A 23,297-nucleotide genomic window follows, 5' to 3' on the forward strand; every position below is an offset into this window, starting at 1 on the left:
GAGCCATCATTCCATGCGCCGAGGGAAGCCGAGTCTGTTGTCCTTCCTCTGTCAACAGTTCCTTTCCTCCATCCCTCACTCTTGTCTCTCTCTCCCACTTTCCTTCCTACTCAACGGCTCAAAGCTCACACCTAGGCAACGTACCACAATGTTGTAAGATTTGCCCTTTATGGTGACCATGTGAAAAAAAAAACCTTTCCAAATCAAACCTCAAACGTTATGAAAAAAGGGATATGCACAGAAAGTCACAGAGAACCACTTCCCCCAATCCACATAACTTCTTCCGCCAACTCGCTGATAGTTTCGCAAAGCCAGAGTTTCGCCTATTTGCATGAAACTTTGTCAGCATTACATAATTTTGGCCAAGAACAAAACCAAACTTTTTATGCATTTTGGCCTAAAATGTTTTGCGGGCATGAAAACGCAAGCTTTTGAAAACGGGTTTCAAAGTGGAAGTTTTTGAAAATGATACCGTTATCGTCCCGTGTAAACTTGAAAAACACGAATCTGTGAAAACGGTGACGTCATGTGCATGCATATTACATGTTCAGTCTATAGGCGTGTAGAGTTTCTTTACAAAGTGACATCGCCACCTACTGGCCTGGCATGAATAATACAGGATTTTTAGTCATTTTCGTGGATCCGTGTGAACGGGGATCATTTTGACAACATTGTCCTTTGTACGAGATAAACGCAAAGAAAAAACTTTTCTGTTTTTAGTGCATTGTTGTGTAAATGTACCTTTATACTGGAAGTGTTTAGTTTGTTTGCCTTTTAAGCGAGTTCATCTGAAATTGGACGTAACTCTGTAGGACTGGGTATCCATACAGATTTCATGATTAGATTCAGTTTAGATGATGATTCAGATCTTGATTCGATTTTCTGATTCATTTTTGCTTATACTATTTAATTTTGGGATTTTTTATTGTATTATTATTTTCATTTTTCATTTTTTATTTCCCCCTAAAAAAAAACATTAAAACTCAGATTATCAATGTGGTCTCAGACTTTTTAGACCATGCTATATTTTATTTAAATTAATATTTAAATCTCCTTTGGAAGTATACATTTGAATACAATTGCTTAATTATACTGTTTGATTTTTGGATTATTTATTTATTAATTTATTTTCTCCAAAACAACTTTAAATCTCAGATTTTCAATGTGATCTCCGACTGTTTAGACCCAACTGTATTATTGTATTATTATTTTATTTAAGGATCCATCAGACGGAATCAAACAGTAACTCTTGAGTTTGTGAGTCTTTTTGCATGATTCATAAAAAAAAAATTGGTTCTTACGAGTCATTTGTTTGTGAATCAAATATTAGTCTGAATAAAAACTGAATAGAAAAAGGTGCTTTCTTGCCATTATCTTATGATAGCATGGCCCTTATATCTTGTCACATTCAATCCAGTTTGCAGAAAGTACAAGATCGATTGATATAAATCAGTATTTTTACCCTAACTCTGAGAACAAAACATACGTGGACACAATATATGAATCTACAAATGTTTACAATTCTAAAAATTGAGTTGTTTTCTGTGTTCCAGAGAATCATTGCTCATATACAGCGATGAGTAACTCCCATGATGCATCAGGATGAATCATGCCCACCCTGGTGATTGGCTTTGGCTTAATGTCTTGCTTCTGTTTCCACTATAGGCTCTTATGGTTTCGTATCTCGGTAAAAGACGAGTGGACTAACACCGTTAGCCGTAGCACGTGGAGGGTGCTGCGAACTCGCACCATTATTCACTCTTGGAGACCCATAATTAATCTACTGATCTGTGGCTAATTGCCGTTTCAGGGTTGAAAGAATCCGCTGAGCTGGAGCTTTTTCCCTAAAAAGAGTGTCAACCACAGCAGAAAGGAAGCTGTGCAATCCTGGACTTCACAGAGAGATGAGAAAAGTTGTGTTTTCCAGAAAAAAGAAAGAAAAAAAAAACTTAAGGCCTGTCAAAATAACTGGGAATTCATCTGCAAAATTGAGGCGACCAATGACGCAAGAACTGTGGGAAAAATATATGTTTGTGCCACTAAATCTCATCACAAGGAAACCGAAGAAAGTAAATCGTTGCGCATTCAGTAACAATGACATCATATTCCAAGTAAATTTCTGGGAAACTAATCAGTGTTGTTTTTTCCCCCCATTTCTTTCCAAGGTGTAAACGGGGTGAGCGTGTCGCAGCATGCTCTACATGCAAAGAACATGGGAAGCAGGAAACGCTGCATTCAGACCACCCCGTGGTTGATGTGACTCAAAGGAAGAACATGTTCCTCTCAAAATGTAGCTTCCCTACGATGACCAAACCCTTAAGAACTGGCCCTCTCATGCCCCTTATACAGCAAGTCCTGTCATGAGCAAGCATATTTTCCAGTAAGACTTCACCACAGGGACGCACTGAATCCAGAGCAGTTAGGAAATAGACATTCTGGATCCTAAAAAAAATAGAGCGTGAACTATAAGGAATTCATTTAGCCAGCTGTTACGTGATTGTGAATTCTCAAAGGGTGGCAAATTATGCTCAAAATACACACATGCATGCAGAGACATATTCCGTATGATGAACTAGTGACTTAAATAAAGCGAGACAACAACCAATTTTTTTGGCGACACAAAGGAAAAAGCAATTTGCTGCTGAAACAAGCCTTCGTTGAGGTCAAAACAGGGTCTTTGGGATGTTTGTTTACGCCTCACAGCTCCAAATACGGATGCATTTATGGGCAGAAATAGACTCTGGTAGGTGTGGTTCGCATTTGTCCTTTGACATTTGTCGACGTAACTGCTTTTTCACAGGCAACATGAACATGCTGCAAATGATGATATTCAAGCTTGTTGAGTAACCTCACGTTGCGCTGTCTAAACAATAAACACGTACATGCAACACATTAGCTCTGTTACAAAACCTGGTGAGCTGCCTGTCTGAATACATTTTGGTCAAAGTATTAGGCAGCATCACACGTGTCCTTTTGCGGTACAGTAAATCTCAGTTTGTGGAAAGTTTATTGAGAGAAAAATCCATTTAAGATGGCAGACAAAGTGAAAGTATTGTCAATTATGAGTAAAAATTTTGAATAAAGTTCAACAAAATATATCAGTTCAATTAAACAATGCACCATTTTACAAGATATTCATGTAAATGTAGTACTCCCAGATTATTTATTTATTACATTTAATATAGTACATTTATTAGCAGCTGGAGTATACTCTTATTTGTAGCTAAAAGCATGCAAATTTGGTTAATTTAATATATTAAATGAGTCTTACTTGTAGCATTAAAACCATTTAACACATTTGTTTAATTTATTTAAGTGAGAATACTAAACTCTTATTACTATCCAAAATCATTAACTAAATTTACTTTTGTATGTATCTTGTAATGGAATGTATTTAACAAATAAGAGTGTTGTATGCTCACCTAATAAATGTAGGCTAAATAAATAAACTGGATTAATGCTTTCAGCTACAAATAAGAGTGTAGTACTCTCGCTTAATCAATTTTACGTCATTTTTAAATCATTTTTCCACAAAATTTAGCTTAGGAAATACATTCACATTCTCTGTCTGGGCCTACTTTTTAGATTATTGTGTTATTTGCTTATCAACATGTTGGTTTCCAATGCGAGTCGAGTCTCATATGCAGAGCGCTATATGCATTGTCGCATGAATTTGCTGCCTGTATAGAGCAAGTAGCAGGCGAGTGCTCAATAAGGGTTTACACGACAACGATGTACTAAAAACGGAAAAGTTTTTCCTTAGCTTTTTTCGTGTATAGACGACAACGCTGTCAAAACGATCCCCATTCACATGAATCTACAAAAACGACTAAAAAGGCTGTATTATGCTGCCAGGCCAGTAGGTGTCACTTTGTAAAGAAACTCCACGCACCTATAGACTGAACATGTAATACGCATGCGCATGACGTCACCGTTTTCACAAATTCACGTTTTTGTAGTGTACATGGAAACAATAACAATATCATTTTCAAAAACTAGCACTTGAAACCCATTTTCAAAAGCTTGCATTTTCAAGCCCCCAAAACGCCGTTGGCGTGTAAATGAACGGCCAAACCGCAAGTTTTAACAGCTAGATTTAAAACGAAAGCTTCTCACATTTTAAATCTAGACAAATTTTTACTGCTTCACACTAATGACGTAGTAAGAGTCTCTCATGCAGTGTCTACATTATATATGAAGAGTCAAGCACTTCCTGTCTATTTAATGCTGCATGTTCTAAAGAAGGTGTTTCAGTGTGGGAGTGCACCATGACTAAAAGCTTTATCTGGGGAATTCACAATGGCGGACGCCTCGAATCAGGCATGTTCCACAGTGGATCACTTAAACGCGACTCATATCTGAGTTAGCACTCATTAACATATGAACTATCATGAATGAGGCAATTAAAATGTGCATGTGAGGTCCTTTCCTATCAGTCTGCTCGCATCTGCTGCGCGTCGGTTTGTTGCTGTTGTGTCAGACTGAAGTGCTGTGAGTTCTTGGCACGAGATGCCTATAATCACAACCCACACCCATAACCCACACAGTACAGAGTAACACCCACCCACACACACACAGCAGTCACATGAACATCCTGTCATCCCCCTGAACAGGACTGGACAGACCACAGGCATTTACACCATCTCACACAGTGAAATACTCACAAACAAAGTGTGCCTGTCCTAAACAGACAACGGACACAGAAACACACATGGATGAGAGACATCCAACCCACTCACACAATGCTACACCACCTACTTAAAGGGATAGTTCACCCAAAAATGAAAATGTTGTTATTATATACTCGCATGATTTTGTAATGACAGTATTTTCATTCTTGGGTGAACTTTTCCTTTAAGCCCTTGTTTTGATTCCTCTTTGACTGTTGCTAAACTCCCTTCCCATCTTCCTGTCACGGGACTGCAAGAGGAAAAGGGAATGAGTTAATTTTTTTCTTTCCCTCTAAGTTCATCACGTTCACTCCCCGACAATGACTAAACAGCTCAACAACTTTCACAACGCATGACTCACAAACGCACAATCGAATCTGTTGCCGCAGAGGGCGCGCTGATCCTCTCGCACACTTTTAGTCCTTACACGTTTGAGGCCTCGCTCACATTTTCCTGATTTTCTTTTTATGAGCTGGCCGGCTCGGTTTATGACTCGCCACTGCCAATCATACTTCCCATAGTTTGGAAAATAGCTGTCTGCCTGACAGTGAACTCAACTTGAGACTTATGATATTAAAATTACAGATAAGCTGACAAATGGCTGAGATTCACAGGCAAAAAAAAAAAGAAACTGAGGAGACAAAACAACAGACACAACAAACAACTGGAGACACAACAACAATAGAACTATTGTTTAACTCTTTCCCCACCAGCGTTTTTCTTAAAAAATTGCCAGCCACTGCCAGCATTTTTGATCATTTTCACAAACTTTCATGGCCCCCAGAATATTTTGTTGTATAAATATCTGAACATGCAATATATCAAAAGAAATAACAGAGCCTCTGCTTTTAAACAAACAACAGAAAAAAAAAAAAGATTCTAGCTTCTTGCATTCTTTTTTTATCAACACTTGAATGTGGGTAAGTTTTTTAAAAAAAATAAACATTTTGAGCAAAAAGTTGAGAAAATCGTGTTTTTGTCAAAGACTACAACGTGCATAATGCTTCTATCGTTTGTTTCTGCTTCTCGTTCACCTGTGTTTTGATCTGGAGATTCTGTTCTCTTTCAGAAGATACGTACTAGCGCCCCCCTACCGTATAACAGTGAAAACATGGATTGCTGGAAAATTCCGTATTAATAGCGGTTAAAGAGTTAAACAAGTTACAAAGACATTTTATTGTCCATAACTTCTGGAGAGAAATGGCACAGACACTGGACAATGACCAAATTTTCTAGTTCACATGTCGAGCACCTATCAAAAAAGTATCTTTTAAAGTCTATTTTTTCAGCTGTATGTATACGCTAAGCATTTGTTTCTAAACTGAGGAATACTTTGACTTCTAGTTGCTCCACAGGAACTGAGTGGCCTTCATATTAAAATATTGGCACAGAATCTTGACTGCCAAAGTTCATGATCCTAACAAACCTTCCCATGAAGATCTAACTATTTTGTCCGTATGGTCTGACGCTAAACCACTGCATTTGGAATGGACCAACAGGCAGTTTCATGCAAAAGGTCATGTTCTTTTGCTGGATGTAGGCCTGCATTTCCCAGGCTCCTGCATCCATGATATTGCCAAGTAGAACATGTTCCTGGATCAACAAAATACATTCCTGTCTGAAAAGTTAGTCCTAACCCTTTCCCCTACTCCAAAACATAACAATATCCATAACGTATCCCTTAAATCAGAGGGAAATTATAGGTGAATAAAACTTGACATAAACTGTAAACTTATCCCTTAAAGGTACAATATTATGTAAGAATTTTGTAATAAAATATCCAAAAATCAATTGCACAGTGTGATCTATTTCCTGCAGTTGTGTACTTACAATATCCCAAAAGTTACCAAAGAGAAATTCCAATTTTAAATAATGGCTCGTCCCTGGTCAGTGTCGCCTGTCAATGACGTAATATCCGCGTTATCCCTGGTTTCCGCTCGTACTGCCATAGTAACCATGGCGACAGACGTGGACAACAGTGTTATGTCTAGCGGCACGTTCACGCTGTTGTTGTTTCGTTCGAACATTATGGACCATGGCAAGCAGACTTTGGGACAAAAGGAGAACTAAAACGAGAATCAATATCGGCGTGGTGTTTTCGACGTCCGCGACTAACTTTGACTTGACAGAGGCGCTGCTCTTGCATGTACTTTATTAGAGAGGTGAGCAAATGTACATAAAACTAATCAATGTTATATAGCTCAACATGATGAAATGTTAGAATATGATCTGTATGTTATTCTAATGTTGATCTAGCTTACTGCTACTTTCATACAGCCAACAAGCTAACACATAGAATAACTTTCAACACACTCAAATGCAGTTTAGTGTGATAGTGTAGTAGACCAAGTGAAACAGCGCTGCGTTACCTCACAAGTTTCATTCGTCTAATAAACTGACCTGTGTGAGTAGTAATACAGCACTTGCGGGCAGAGGCGAACCAACACTGTGTGGGGGCCCCAGGCAAAATTAATCAATGAGGCCCTTTTTTTAATATGTATTTTATAAATGTTTTATACACTACGTGCGTGCGTGTGCGGTAGGCTAGTCGAGATGGCCATGCCTAAAGGACAGTGAGATGTATCATCAGGCTACTGTGGTAATATATAATATATACACTTTAGAATAGATTTGTTTTGTTAATACATCTTAATACATCTACACAAAACATCTAAAAGAGCATTTGTTTAATTTTTACAACGTGTTTTTTAATTAATTAAAAAATTAAAAAAAAAATAATTAACGAAAGGTCCATCTTCATCTTTATAACAGAAGATGCAATTCAACAATCTTCAAGATAGCCTACAGTAAATCTTCTAACGTGTAACAGATTGTCACCTTAAAACAGTAATTTAAATTACGTGGTGGAACAATGCTAAATAGAAATATATAGTTAACATCTTAATTTAATCTTATTTATTTTTTTAGTTAATAATTAAATTGTTTTTTAAAGCTATTAGTATTTTTTTCTACTAATACTAATAGCACGTTTATATTAATTTCTGCTAAATACTGGGTGAATGGAGGAATACATGCTGCGCCCAAGCGCATGCATAAATCTCGCCGCAAAAGCAGGCTAAATATGTCTTACATAAGGAGGCATTTTAATTTATTCTAAATTAGTGATTTCGACCTCCTCGAGCTTTTATTTTGGCACTTCCAGTTACCGGCATTTTAAATTTGCATATTAGTTAAATATTTAGTTTCACTCGTAACATTTAGATTCAACATTTAGATTTAGATTCAGATTTAACATTTAGATTTAACATTTAGATTTAGATTCAGCATTTAAATTTAACATTTAGGTGTAACATTTAATATTTAGATTTAACTATTTAAAATATCTCTAAGTTGACAAATATTGTTGTAAATGTGCTAAAAAGTGACATACCAAAAATTCATACCAGTTTTTTAAACATTGTTTGAAGCTAAATGTGACAAAATGTTGCTGTTATTTTCAGCGTGCTGCAAACATATCTTCATTCATTTCTGCTGTAAAGTGCATGTGCCTTTAGAAAGAAATTCATCTTTCATACCATACGGATTACATAATCAGATGATAATTGCTTTCCATTCAAATTTTTTCGTTTAAAAGTGGACATATCAAGCATAGGCTATATCATGTATGTGAGGCTAGTATACCCTACGCCGTGTTTCTGTTTATTTTTGAGACACGCTCCAGTTCACGGAGACCACGAAAGCGCGCCCTGATTGTTTATTTTATTTTACGAAAGCACAACGTTTACTTGTTATTGTGAGTTTACACAAGTAAAAGTAGTTGCGACTGATGCATCATTCTTTTCTGTATGGACAAAAATATAGTATTTTTTTAGTCATTTCCACTGTTTATAGCAAAATGCAAGTAATCGCGTTGCCGCCTCATGCAGTGCCCTGCCAGACGGATAAGTCCTCTTCGTGTTTAACAAATCGAATCATGGATTTTCTACATACCCGCGAATCGCTGCTCCGGTTTGAAAAAGGCGGCTGAGGCGAGACGGTAAAAGCATAACCAGCGTAACGAGAAAGGGGCCCCATTAAGGGGGATGCAGAGCTGTCGCTGCGGCTTTATATTAACATTCCTGATTATTTGAATGATCAGCCCTCGGGGGGCCCCCTTAAAATGTGGGGCCCCAGGCAATTGCCTGGCTTGCCTGCCCTATTGCGGCGCCTCTGCTTGCGGGTAGTTCAGTAGAATAAAAAATTTCCTTATTTCTTTATATCCGTGGGACTCGCGTGTTGCGCTGATATGTCTCTCATTAGCAATCGCGACCTGCTTCATACACACAGTCATGTTTAAAACATCAATGTATTCACTCATCCATAAACATTATTATATCAATCGGCATGATGACAAGTTCCATAATTCCGCTTATGCGTCATCAACCTACGCCTTTGTTATTGTAAGAGGTTAGCGACCCCTAGCGGTGAAAAAATTTACATATTGTGGCTTTAAATCTGATTGGTTGATTTGGAATGTTGTTCCAGGATCAACAGACATTTTGATCTGGGAACATGTTGTACTTGATGAAAATACCTTATCCATCATGGGCAACACAAGGCCTGACCTGGGATTTGCTGAAGGTCTCCTTTAATTGTTTTCAGCAGGCCACAGAAACTAAATAATTAAAGCGGCCATATACCTCTCCTGGCGTTTGAAGTTTAGGGCCTCTTCCTCAACCTTCACTTGGAATCTTTTCTTCCTCGCATTTCTTTTTTCTTTCTTTCGAGGCTACCTCTTCACTCCTCCGCGTTCCTCCCCATTCGCTCTCTCTTTTTCTGCCCACAGGCACTACACCCCCTCTTCTGTTTGACAGACTTCCTCCTACTCCTTTGCCCCCTGGCCTCGTCCCCAGGGCCTCATGCACCCCCTACATTCTTCCACACTGACGTGCCGTGTTTACACGGACGTCGTACTGGAAATGCGCACTCACCAAGCTCGAGAATGACATTCAAGCATGCAAAAATTCCTTTTTACTGCAATTTTGCCATTTAAGGTTTCAGATTTGCAAATTAAAGTCAGGGAGTTAAAGATAGAAAGGACACTTTGACTTTATAAGCGCACAACACAATAGCAGCCTTTGTGAAATGACATTTTGGAGCTCGCTTTATTCCTTCTTATTGTTCGTTCATGGCAAGTCGTTCAGAGCATCATTGGTTATTTTTTGTGAAGTTTTGAGTGATAACAGACTTTCAAAAGAGCAGGGTTTTAGTTTTTAAAACATTTGTGACTAATTAAAATGCTTAAATAGGCACGTTTTGGCAGCTAGCAGGAGTGCAGAACATGCATTAGCAGTGCCCCTATCGAGAAGGTCATCTTTTTCCATCACATACACATGCGTGCTGCCTCCTAGACAGTCAGCACATTCAAATGTCATTGTCTGCAGACCTGTTGCATAATTCACACTTTGGAAAAAAAAGGGTCATAGAGTTCTAACTGCTCCCGGCCTCTGGTTGCTTCCCATTGTGCAATGTCTTCCAAACCTGTTTCTTTAAAAACTGCCATTGGGGTATTATTTGTAAGGAACACTGATTTGGAAACCAAAAACTATATATAAAAAGGTCATTGGGCCACCTTTAAATATGCAGAAACCACACCATGACCTTCTCAAGTGTGTAACCACACGCTCTATACACGTGAGTTTCACACTTGGTTCAATTGGTTGGTCCGAACAAGCGTTCACATTCGCCTCACTCCCTCTGCCCCCGCAGATCTCCGAGCCTCCATAGCATGAATATCGCTGTTAGACTAGGTATTGAAGACAGTATTTGTACCTTTTGTCCACCAAAACTTTACACTGAAGAGCAGTTGACATTCTTTCTTTCTTTCACACCATTTGCAAACCGAATTGGAGTTCAGATTAACCGAACAGTGGGTGTTTGCTTAAAGTGTTTAAAAACCAACCAAGTCTAGTGTGTGCAAGCAGCCTAAAGCACAAATGCACTAACAATTACAGCAATTGTAAAGCGACTCGATTTCAATCAGACGTTCAGTTTTCTCTCGCCCAGCCAGACATGCATTCTGATTCCAGCAGCCTCTCTGGGGGCGGTTAAGTACAGACACACACATTCATTGCCCGAGTTGGAGTGTGAAAACAGGGGGGTTGCGAATGGGGAGTGGGAGGCAGCCACAGTGAGCGTCCGGCTCAAAGGTGACAAGGCTCAGGGCCGCTGAATCGGCTCTGCACAGACGTTGCCCTTTGCACAGAAACACCCATGCACCACCATCCCGCCTACACCCAGCGCTCTCCACTCTAAACGGAGCGCTTCTCCCTCTCTCTCCCCTCGTTAACCGGCGTCGCCTGTTTTTCGAAAGCCAGCGTCTGGCTGAGGCGTCCGGCCTCCGCCAAAGAGACGCGCACAGTCCTTAAAGGCACTTTCGGTTTGAGTAGGCATGAAGTGAGTGGGAAATATAGGCTCTCTCGAAACATGGATTTATGTGCTTGATGTTAATCAAGGGCTCAGCGTGTGTTTTGCCAGCTTAGCTTTGACTCATCGTTATGTCGTATTAAAGCAGTCGTAAAAATCCAACTTGGCAGAGGGAAGAAGGAAGATAAGGATACCGAAGACGGTGAACTTACACTTACTCCGATATAGTGCACTTAACCAAATTAACACATATTATCATAGTAACAGTGCAAAGTTCATTTAGCCTTTTTCTCATTTAACACTATTTTTATTACAAATGATATGAGCACAACAGTTGAGTTACAAGTTAAAAATGAATATGAATTTGAGAATGACTTGGTATTTGTTGCTGATTATTTGATAAGTCCCTTATATTGCAGAATCTTTTTTTTATAATGTTCCTTTATTAGAGTATTTTATAAACACCTAAAATGTTGTTTATTTCCAATTATATTTTGAATTCCAGATTTTCAATGTGGACTCAGACTTCTAGATCCCACTGTATATTTCAAATATACCTTCCTTCAACTGTGGAACATATGTCTTATGCTAAATATGCTAAATGCTAAAGGTTCTTTAATATGACTCTTTCCCATTAAGAGGCGTTAACACTGACAACGATTTGCATAAGACAATAAAAATAAGTCATTTTTAATGACAGCTAGCAATTTGTAGACAGATAAGTGACAGAGACTGTTAGAGTTTAGCAGAGTTCAATGTTATGTTATGTAAGTGCAGTGACACAATGAACAGCTGTTTTTTAAAGATTCCTTTAAAGTTGGCGTGAAGTTGCGATAGTCTTTTCTTCTCGATATTGTGACGTATATCTGAGTAAATTGACTTCTCGACAAAGAACAAATGTGGGGTGGGACTTTGGAATGACAAGATTGTGAGTAAATAATGACTGAAATGTTTTGGTTGAATGCTCATTGCTGACTTATAGGGCTAAATTACATGTTACTCACAGACTGGAATGTGGGGACACAAATTTGGTGGGCTACCCTTCCCACTGACTGGATTACTGGCAGTATGGAACGTCCTAGAGTGGTCAGTACTTCGCTTGAAATAGCAATGCTTGCGTGTTCCACCTCTATTTCGTAGGATACCTCGGAGAGGAGAGGCCTTGCTCCAGGCCACCTGTGCCTAAAGAGGGGTCATTATGTCCTCTGTCAACACCACCTGCCCTGGCTTGTGTGGACTGAGTTCAAACGACTCCCACAAATAGAGCCGAACCCTACCTCATACTGTGTGTTGGTTAGTTAAGTGTGTGTGTGTGTGATTCCCATTTGCAAATCACCAGCATTGCATACCAAATATGGCCATTCCTTAGTATTTCTTGATGGAAAATCATTCACACCCAGCGCCAGCTGGACACAAATTATTACAGACATTCCCAGAGATCCTTGAGCTTTAAGGTTGTACTGCATGTCAATGAAGACTGAATTTCAATCATTACAATAATAAGGCTGCAAGACATGACTGTGTGAAAGTAATATTTAGTGAGGTTTATGCTTGAAACAAGTGCTTGAAAACTCCCAGTGGAACATAAAAAATATTCAAATATTCACAAATCTTAATCTCATTTTTGCATGTATAAGGATGCAGAGTGCTTAAATCTCACTGTAAAACAATGGCTCTTTTTCTGCCAAAGTATCTCCGATTTATTCTCTTGTAGACATTTAAAAAATTGTTCATTGTAGAGTTTTCAGCCTTGAGCCAGACCAATCCCGAGACGAATCACAACATGACAACATTTAGTTCCAATTAAAAAAAGTGACAATATTGTGTAGGTAGGGAGTGAATGAACAGCAAACAAAAGAAAAAGCAACAAAATGTTATTTTAAATACAAAAGCTTTGCATATTCGCTTGACAGTGTGGGTAGACAGCTTTGTTTGTCATTTGCAATGCTTTAGGTGAATGTTAAATATGAGGGGTATTCAGGGTCCATGAACAATTTGAGGGTTTGAAAATGTTTCAGTAACCCTTATTTAGTAGATACAACTTTCAAATGCAGCACCACAATAAGTGACAACACGTGTATTTTTAAAGTGCTTTTTATGATTGTGAATTATCATCCCAAACTAAAACTAAAACTAAACCAAGAATTTTCTGTTAAGGAAGTTTGATCAAGGTGAAACGTTCAGTTGAGGCGTAATACAATACTTGGTTTTGAAATGATTCACCGCTCACTTGACATCAAAGGAATGTTCTGAATGCACATATCGCTTGGCCTTCGAGAACATATATTGTTCACAATGAACTCTCCTTGCAGATAGTGAGAGCCCTGATGCTGTTTTCCATCTGCAGACAAAAGCCCATGTGTGTGCGCTGTGAAGGCATGCAGCATGACCTGAGGGTCCGTTTCAGCGCATGACAAAACAAGCTCGAGTGCTGGATGAGGCACAGAATGGGGATCTAGCGCTTGTTCCATGACTTCAAACTCCCTTTCCCCTCTTCTTTTTCCCCCCTCCTTTCTGGTCCCATCTTTATTTTTGTTGTATCGTGAGTTTCTTCCAGCATTTTTGCTCGGTTTTCCCGGTCCCCCCTCTCCGAGCATTCCTTTGTGGGTGGAAGGTTGAATGGGCATGTGTGAGTCCAAAGGGGGCAGATGAAGGAATGGCTAACACACGGTGAAGGGGGTTGAGGGGGAGGGCAGCTGCTCGGCCTTTCCACGAAAGAGGGATGCCGTGCAAGGTACCCGAGGTGGAGTGAAGTCCCGACCACGGGGGTGGGGGGGGGGGGGGGGAGGAAACGTGCCTTAGACAGCTGTCCTCCGCTAAGATCAGCTACTCTACCCAAGAGGCCGTCATCCTTTCCTCTTGCCCTAGAGGTGAGCTGATCAGTGGGAGACCCCTACTGGTGTGGTTATGCCACTGCAATGTCTTTACAGCACTTTCGTGCTCTAACACAAAGTACAGTATCATGTGTTGATGGATATATTAAATCAAGGCCATATCCATATCTTGAACAATGGGTTGACCAAACCAATGGCCACTCCAATGTTCATGGTCATTTTATTTAAAGAAAGATTTAAAGGGATAAAGCACTAGAATTGATCTTTTTGCAAATGCAAAAATGATTAAAAAGATTATTTTGCACAAATTTCCCTCACCATAACCGTAAAATTAATGTTTCTTGTCACATTCAATTAATAATAACACAAAAATGTTAGCCTACATTTCCAATTAAAAACACAAAATGTGACATAAAAGCCAAGTAGTTTGCATCACTGTCGGTCGGTTAATTTCTATTGTCATTTCTATTGTCAAATAATAAATGTTTAGCTACTTTCATCATAATGGTGTGTATATATATATCATTGTTTTTATATATTATTATTATTAATATGATGTAGGCTAAAAATTTGATAATGCATAAATTCAAGGTTTGATTTACACCTGAGCCTATATTTAATGTGGGTTCATATTCTATTTTACTTTGCATTATATATATGGTTTTCGATTATGAGGGCATGTCACGCAACCTGTTCATGGGATCTGTATATATATATAAACATATATATATATATTAGTAAAAATACACCACTAATGCATTTGCATTAGTTCCGTTTTTGCACCGTGACCCACCAGTTCAGAACCTCTGACATAGTGATTTTCTCAAACGAGTTCCTGCCACAAATATGTATTGTTCTTGGCTTTCTCCGAATGCATGAAGAGTACTATATCAGGTCAAACATGCAGAACTCACATGTTGCGCAAATGAAATTCACGGCAGACGTTTGGCACGGGCTCAGGGTGCTGACTCAAGTGCATTATCTTATTGTGCGCCGAACAATGGCAGTGAATCAGAAGCCGAAATGAATTCTGGTTTGTTAAGCAATTAAGGAGGGTTAGCAAACAAGGCGGTGTTGTTGTACCAAGGTGTCAGTGTGTATGTGTGTGTGTCACCCAGCATTTCCCATCAAACCTTCTTTATTTACGGCTACTTTGCACCCCTCCATCTCATCGCATGTTTGTTTGGTTTCATGTCCTCTCCCCAATCAAACAGGTTTTTTCGAGGCCGAGCTGGTCTGTGGGCTGCTGGTGAGGGGGCGGGACAGGAAGAGGTGGGCGACCAGAGAATTGCATTTCCTTGTGCGTCTCCACTCCCTGCCCTCAGGTTATCGATTCAGCTCCTACTAAAACAGCACACACCCACGTGGGCTGGCGCAATACACACACGTTTGTTTGGCCGTGGACTCACACATGTACAAGAAATACACATGTACGTAATGCACTTGATCCGCCGAGCTCTACTAATAAAAAGCTTTTTGCGTTTTTGGCTTGTTTGCAGTTGTTCATTTTACACCATTTTCTCTCCCCCAGCTCACACATTAGAGCCCACACAGATATGATACATGCACACACACACACATACACACACCTCTACATGCCTCTTCACTCAGACAGCTCATCCAAAGGGACAGTACTGAAACATTGTGACTCACACAGCCTAATTATCTAAATTAGGAAAATAGAAAAGGTGTTGGATCAAATCAGGACAGGGTCTATTTATAACTCATAATGTCTTGAATGCATTTCCAGAGGACTGTTGCACAATGATGTCTTTGTTCATGCCGTTTGCCAAACATGGTCTGCAAGTCAGGTGTGTTATGTGGTAAACACTGTGTAACTGCTTGAAGAGATAATTGCATATTTGTGTGTTTGTCTGAATGACGATGCAAGTGCGAATCTCACATAAACACAAAACCAGGTCATGGTGACATTTCATAGCAAAATGTCACCGTGAAAAGGAAAAAAAAAAATTAACCCAAAAAAAGGGGGCTATTTTTTTTGACCACTAATCTTTGTTGCTTTGTGACATTTCATGACAATTAAGCACATTTATCCCTCCAATTCTCATTACCATAATGAGTTCATGGTTTATAGTATTTTTTTGTTGCTGTATTACAGTAAAAAGGCTTTAATACAAATATTTTATTATTTATGAACACATGCATTTATATTCATTTATATAACAATATATTATTTTTATTTGTATTATGGAAATGACATTACAATACTTTAATTTAAGTAATGTATTGTCATTACCATAATACAAATAAAAATAATATATTGTTATATAAATGAATATAGTAAATAGTAAAGTATTTATACTTTAATAGTAAAGTATTTATAAATTAGTAGCCTATTTGTTAATCAAAAAATGACCATTGTGGTAAAGATAATGAGATGATTTATACAATAAATAAATAAATAAATAAAACTATTTCATTGTTATTACCATAATGCACATACAAATATTACCGTATTAGTTAAATTATGAAGTACTCATAAATCATGTTAGTATTTGTTAATCTCATTATCATTACTGTAATGCAAAGAAAAATATATTGCTTAAATTGTAAAGTATTTGCAAATCATGTTAGTATTTGTTAAACTCATTACCGTAATGGTCATTCTTTGATTAACAAATAGGCTACTAATTTATAAATACTTTACTATTAAGTAGCCTATTATTATTCGCATTACAGTAATGAGAATGACATATTTTTGTTGCATTACGGTAATGAGAATAAAATTACGGTAATGAGAATGGGGGGGGGGATGAATCTTTAAACCTCTCTGTCAGGATTTTAATGTTTTCTTTTCTCCACCCCCAGGTAAATTATCAACCATCTCCTGACATCAAAGCAGCTTTCATCATATTATCATTCTCTGTGGCGCACACATCTTGAAAGCCTTTCGGTAAATACTTGATTAATATCGCGTCCATCAACGTGATGATCAGCAACTCTCTGAGCGCTGAGAGAGAGGAGGGCAGACAAGAAAACAGTAATGTTTCATTGGCACCAGCTAGTGTATAATTGGCTCGTAAAAGTCTAATTAGTCTTACAACCTGCAGGAAGGCAGAGAGCACAAACAAAATTATAATAAGCAATGCACTATAGCTGATGGGCAAAGTTGATTTTCCATCAGCATCTGTCAGTCATGCACTGTACATATGCTTCGATTCGCTCAAAGCAAATTGTGTTTGACAGGGGATTCCAAATGTTTAATCTGTCTCTCTATTGTTTATCTTTCCCTCTATTGTTTCATATTTGTTTTTACACAGTATTTTTTTGGTAAATAATGATTTGGGAAGTTTGTAATTCCAGTCACAGCCATCATTATTCCTCATGTACGATGACAACACAATGTCTGTTGGTTGCCAAGGCAGCGGCATGTCCTGTCAGCCGCGCGCTCACCTTGTATGAATGGAGACCTGTGGGATTCGCGTAACAGCCTTTAGAGACTGCGGAAGGAGGGTGGAGTGGAAGTGCGTCAATCACCCAGTGTCGGTACACCCCCACGGCAACGAGCGTTGTTTGTGTACGGCCCAGGATACTGAAAGACACAGCAGCTGCCTCTTTCCCAGGTCTCACCTCAGCGACAGCTCACAACAAACCAACAACCTTCTTTTCAGAGTGTATTCTTATTAAGGATGACATGTTCTCCTTTAGTTTATACATATCGTATTCCAAGTGCCTCATTTGGGGTAAGCCCTGTTTACACCATAGAAAAACATAGATTCCTCATTAGTGGCCGTCTGCCATATTGGAACAGTCAAAACTCTATATCTGCAATAGACTTCTTTTGCTAAACTAACACAATAGAGTGGTGCAGGTATGACGTCACTTTGTAGGCCAACCGGCAGTTAGCATCACATTGGTTCCCTCAGAAAAACCCAACAGGATTTTCCCATAGGCTTTTGGATTACCTATCACAAAAAAACAAACTCTGTGATCAACAAAGGTTTATGATACTTGCACGTTTTGTCCATCAAGATAATTATCACAGATGAACACAACTTTTATGAATTTTGAAGCCTAAATGCAGTTGGCAGAAATAAAAAGCTAAAGGTATAGGCTATAAACTAACTACACCATGGTCGCTCGCCCTCAACGTCACCATCACTAAGCTTCGACAATCCCAGTTCTTCAGGAATTTAATTCTCGGCAGTTTCACAAGCAGAAGTTACGCAATGTTGTGGCATCGTTGATTCTTACTGTGAGTGACGACACACTGATCGTTCCAAGATGGCGGGCGCAGCGACGTGTCTTGAGCAGTCGAATGTGAAATCTACATATACATAACTATGGTTCACACCAAGAACTCTGGCTGCATCCAAAATCACATACTTCCCTAGTTGGCGAAAAACAGTATGTTACAAAAGAAGTATGTCCGAATTCACACTACTCATAAAAGAGTAGGCGAAAAGTACCCGGATGACCTACTACTTCCGGCGAGATTCTGAAGTGTGCAAACAATGGGGCGCTTTACTATCCCATGATGCCACGGGAGAGGATTTATGAATGTCAGTGAAGCGACGCAACTGACACTGGTAGGTCACATGATAATGACAACATGCAAATGTAGTACGTCCAGACTACATTCATACTACACACATGCATAGAACGTACTTTTTTAGCGGTCGCGTATTTTATTCAAATTAAGTACCTACTCAAGAGATTATAATTTCGGACGCAGCCAATGACTTGGTGTCCACACCAACTTTTTATAATAAGCGTGTGCCGCAGTTATCATCTGCCACTTTAAATGCTTGCGCTCTTTAAAGTTGGGTGGATTCTGATTGGCCAGCAATGTTTTTATCGTTTCATGTATACATATTCGTCCTGAAAGTGATTTGAACGACATTTGTTCCTCTGTGGCGTATGGTTTCCTAAAACGATTATCAAAACTTTATTATAGTTATCGTCCTTGGTGTGAATAGGCAGGTTTGATCAGTTGCTATGACAACAGGCCAGCATGTCCTTCTCTTCGGTGGTGCTAGAAAAGGTCTCTCGTAGCCGGGTAGGGGAATCGGGTAGACATGATGTTCAGCTGGACAGGGAAACAGCTTGTCATCTCCATGGATGGCAGGATATTTAGAGCTTGGCTGCGAGACTGACGCACAACTGCTGCGTTACACCTGCACAAGAGTGTAATCATGGACAAATATGCCCTATCAAGGCATTGTCCATCAAGGACATTTTGCTGAGGCGGATATGATTACTAATAGCTTCCATTCAACGACTTATCAAAGAGAAAGTGGTTATATCATGATTAAGCAATCGTCTGCATGTGAAATGAGGTCACTTCTTTAAAGTAATACCATCAGCTTTTACAATGCTAAATATGAGGTTGTATCGATACAATAAACCTGGATCTGGACTGTTTTGGACTTTCATGGTAGCATATAAATATACACACAGATATATCACTTCTAACATAAAAGTTTGTGATTATATTATACATAAACTATAGGCCCTATAAGGGAACTCACCAGTTCACCAGCATCCAAAACACAACATATGCTGCTGACAGCAAGAAGGGAGGACTTTAACGGCTTTTATAGAACATATAGACTGAAAACAAGTGGTGAGTCATAGGTGTTTGTCTGAATATATACAAGCACACATTGCATGAGTCATACGCATCCAATAATAATGTGTGAGAATTATGTTTTTTTTTTCTTTTGCAGGTGGTGTTCAGGGCATAAACTTGACAGTATCAAAATGTCCTATTTGAAATATAGCCTCACCTAACAGAGCTATGAGTCATCCTCCACCAACACTGATAAATCTGTGCAATGAACCTGCTGTAAAAGTTGCAATGTCCTCGCTTTTTCCCAGAAATGGCACAATAGCGGCAATCACTTGTGATTTAATGATTTTGAGGATGTAAAATGTAAGTCGGTGCCAGGAGTGTGAAGCTCGGAAATGCTCATAAATTTCATTCTCAGAATGTTATGTAACCCAACTTTTCAATGTGAATGAAGATATATGCTTGTGTTCATACGCTAGCACGCCATGGTCTTGCTGTGCAACCAACAAAGGCAGTAACCACCGTCAATCCACCCCCACAGTAAGCTTGTAAACAAAACATGAGCTCATGCCTTACAAGCTGCAAAATGTGTGCTTACACAAATGTCAGACGAAATCTTACCAGTACAGTCAATATATAACATAATGTAAGGAATTAATATTCCATAAATAGGCTCTCTCTCTCTCTCTCTCTCTCTCTCTCTATATCTATATATATATATATATGGAGATATGTGTGTGTGTATATGTATGTATGTATGTAAAGTAAACATATATAATACTAAATATACAGGCTAGCTTGATTAGCATGTTGACTGTCTATGTATATAGACTATATGGTGGAATTTTGAATATGGTAGAGAGAGAGAGAGAGTGTGTGTGTGTGTGTGTGTGTGTAGCCTAACATAGATGTATAGCATATACGTCAACAAACAATATGTTGCATATAGGCATGTATATATTAGACATATATACAGTCAATACATCTCTTCTGTTCCATATATAGCTATCTAGAGAGTCAACCGGCTGATCTAAGCTTGCTTGATAAGAGGCACAAGATCAGACATGCAATTACTGCCCTCCACTGGTCAAATAGTTAAATGGAACAACACATTTCTGATATCTGCGATGGCAGCCCCTGTCTCTGCATTGTAATACAATGCATGAGGTTTTTATCTGTGCGTGTAAGTGTGTGTGTGTGTGTGTGTGTGTGTGTGTGTGTGTGTGTGTGTGTGTGTGTGTGTGTGTGATTCTTGTCATTTAAGGTAGTAAGCTACATTTTAATATTGTTTTATATAACCATGTCATATCATGATATATTGACCGTGCTGAGTGGCTGGGGAAGGGTTTGTTCGAGAAATGGAAAGTTGTGGTAAGGTGCAGGAAGCGCATGCGTGGGTGTTTGAAGCGGAGGACAGTTCTCAAGGTCCCAAGGCTACGATATTTATAACTCAGCTTGTTCACCCTTGCTCTAGCTTGCTTTCTCTTGCCTTATAGATGAAGGAACATTTTTATCCAGGTCACTGCACAATTCTGAGAGAAGTTATTTTTAGCTTCTTGACGTTCTTGCATGAGCAGATAAGGCGCTGTGCATTTTGCGTGTGTAGAATAGGCCTACCACAAATGCTGATTTGCAATTTTTCCATGACCACGAGAAACCTGATATAACCAACATGGGTGTGTTTTATTATTGTTGTACTTAACTGTATGTTTGCGATATTTTACCCTACAGGTAAAACTACGCGTCCCGTATCAAACCAAAACTGGACGGGAGTCACGGGACGCGATTTGTCCAGTAGGCTACATAGGCCCACACATAGTTGAATAAAAACATAAGGATTTTGCAGTGTTAATTGCAAATAGCAAATATAAAGAAATCAATTTCACAATAAGTTGCCTAGTGGATAAGCTCATTTTCGCGTGATTGCATTTTGTTTCCATAGCGACAGAGTCTCATGAACATGCGCGGTAAATCTGCGCGGTTTTTTAATCCCTTGAGCACTGGTGCTCAAATGAGTTTGCTGAAATAAAAAAAAAATATATATATATGTCCAAATGGCATGAGACTTTGTGCAGTTGTCAAAACTTTCTAGATCTACAAATAATAATAACAATAATAATTTGAATGATATCTGTTTTTTTATGTTAGTGTGGGGGGGGAAGTCACGTGTTGTTTGGGGTCTCCAGGCAACAAAATGTTTTTTTTTTTTGTTTTTTTTTTTTTAACAAATGTAATTTTACTCAGTTTATTAATGTTTTTACTCCCCATTTACTCCCACGAGTTTATATAAATAAATATATAACAAAAACATTTTTTACATTTTTATGTAAAATTCACTTTATAAAAGACACACATTTCTAACTTTCATTCATGGGGATAACATGATGGATAATTTGACATGGTTTAGTGTAAGATTTTTGCAATTTGCCCACCTTTCGGAAAACGGCGTTTTAAAAGTAAAAAAGTATCATTTGAACCAGATAGCTGCTAACTGAAAGACATCTTTTCACAAGTTTTTCTTGTTGGAATCATATCTACACATATCTATCACAATTATAACAATAAAAAAATACTTTTTGTCAAAGTTTAGAATTTTTTTTTGTACTGAAAAAAAAAAATCTGTTTTTCAATAATGTCATTATGATTAGAATCAAATGGATTTTGTCTGACCCCGCTTAGAAAATGGACAAAATATATCCTCAAAATCAGAAACAACACATGAGATGAAGTGGCACACTTTAAATTTGTAGAATTGTATGAAAAATAGATGTTTGAAATAAATGATAAACTGTAAAGACACCAACTTTTCTCTTGGAGAAAGGGGGGCCGTGGATGGGTGTCCATTATTCTGCCACACTAAAGGTGGCAATCCTAGTTGGGGGGCAGGGGGTCACTCGGTAAAAAAAAAAAAAGGTCTCCGGGTGGTAGCCTACAAAACGAGTTTCATGGGGGACTTAAAATACCGCGGCAACGATGTAAAAGTAGCTCAATTCCGCGTGAAAATTAAAAAAATAATATTAATAATTTTGCTAACAAAAAAGTAAGAATGCATTTTGACTACTCTTGAGCCAGCACATTCTGTTGTAGGCTAGCTACTTGATTGTCACACATTAGCACATTCAGAACTATTTCATTGTCCTACCGAAAGAACCGTGATAGCAACACTTCACAATCATTCTGCCAATCTGCACCCAACTGTTTCTGGGTGGGGTCATCGCTGCCCTGCAGGGGGCCTCAGTCTGCCGCATTGTTCACTATGCTAAAGAGGAACATATGGTGATAGCACTGTTGTGCTAATGTACTGAGTACTACTGAAAGCACGTGATATTCTTTGAGGAACCATTAACAAGTGATACCAAGACCAGTATCTTATTTGCACAATCGTTGCTGAATGCAAAGGTAAAATATTGTTTTTAGTGCTAATAAATTTAGCACTATTCTAAGTTAAATACTTTTAGACCTGCATAGACCTTATTTTATGGGATTGTATTAGATTTAAAAAGAGAGCAGAATTAGTTAAACCTTTTTAACTTCTCAATAGCACAAGTTAAGCGTGTTTTTCAGCCTTTTGTATTCTTTAAATCAAGAAACAGCAGCCTTTTAAACGTTTTACATTCATTTTTACTCATTTTGCGTTTAGGAATCCTTATTACACTGAAGCAGGATTTCAAGAGATTTTAGCAAATCTGCATGTGAACCTAAAGTATGGGGTTTGAGTACAATAAAGATTCAAAAGAAGTTTCAGTCAGTTCATCAGAAGCCTATACAATTATAATCGCATGTCTAATTGTATCCTCGAAAGGAAACATGAATTATTAATAGGTTTCAGAATAAATCAACTTTTTGTGGTAAATAATGTGCTATATTATTGAGAACCGAAGTCATTGTTAAGCC

Source organism: Squalius cephalus, assembly GCF_949319135.1.
Source record: "Squalius cephalus genome assembly, chromosome: 13".
Taxonomy (NCBI): domain Eukaryota; kingdom Metazoa; phylum Chordata; class Actinopteri; order Cypriniformes; family Leuciscidae; genus Squalius; species Squalius cephalus.